Here is a 724-nt window from a genome sequence, read left to right as displayed (position 1 = left end):
TAACTTCTTCATTTAATTGTTGACCTAGTGCAACATCATGGCAAAATTGACTATCGAAAGATTGAAAACAATGGTTATCACTATCAAGAATAATAGGTGGAGGAGGACGGGTAACAGGTTTGGGTGGGGGAGCCGGGAGAAGAGTAGTAGCTTGGCGACTAGATTCACCAATTTTAGATTTTCCCTTACCCTTACCCTTACCACCAAATATTTTTTTCAAAGAAAAGTCCATATTAATTATAATTATACTAAATAAAAAAAACAAAACTATAATATTAAAACTTAAGAGTTGGAACGATTTTACCGAATTGACGAACAACTTCTTGAAAATTGAATATCGTTGAAGACTTGAATACTTCAATTCACCAACTTCACAATTTTTCACGAAATTGCAATAATAAAGTAAGCAATTATAGAAGAAAATTAGAGAGAGATTGAGAGAGATTGATGAATTTGTGAGTAAAAATGAAAGAATGAGGGGGTATTTATCGTTGAGAATTGAGAAAAAGTGTAATTATAAAAAGTTTGGGGTTAAAACAAAGTTTGGGGGCCAAATGGCTATTTTTAAACTCCTAAACGGTTGGAAATTGAAGACCACCGGCTAGATTTTAAAAATCTGACCGTTAGTCATTTTTTTAAAAAAAAAATTTAAAAAAAATAGTCGCTGGGGCCCGTTAGGCCCGGTTGAACCGGCACAGGCCCACCTGCCGGTCCCGGGCTTAAC

The sequence above is a fragment of the Nicotiana tabacum genome, chromosome 20 (assembly GCF_000715075.1).
Source record: "Nicotiana tabacum cultivar K326 chromosome 20, ASM71507v2, whole genome shotgun sequence".
In the NCBI taxonomy this organism is placed as follows: domain Eukaryota; kingdom Viridiplantae; phylum Streptophyta; class Magnoliopsida; order Solanales; family Solanaceae; genus Nicotiana; species Nicotiana tabacum.
This window is presented reverse-complemented; position numbering follows the sequence as displayed.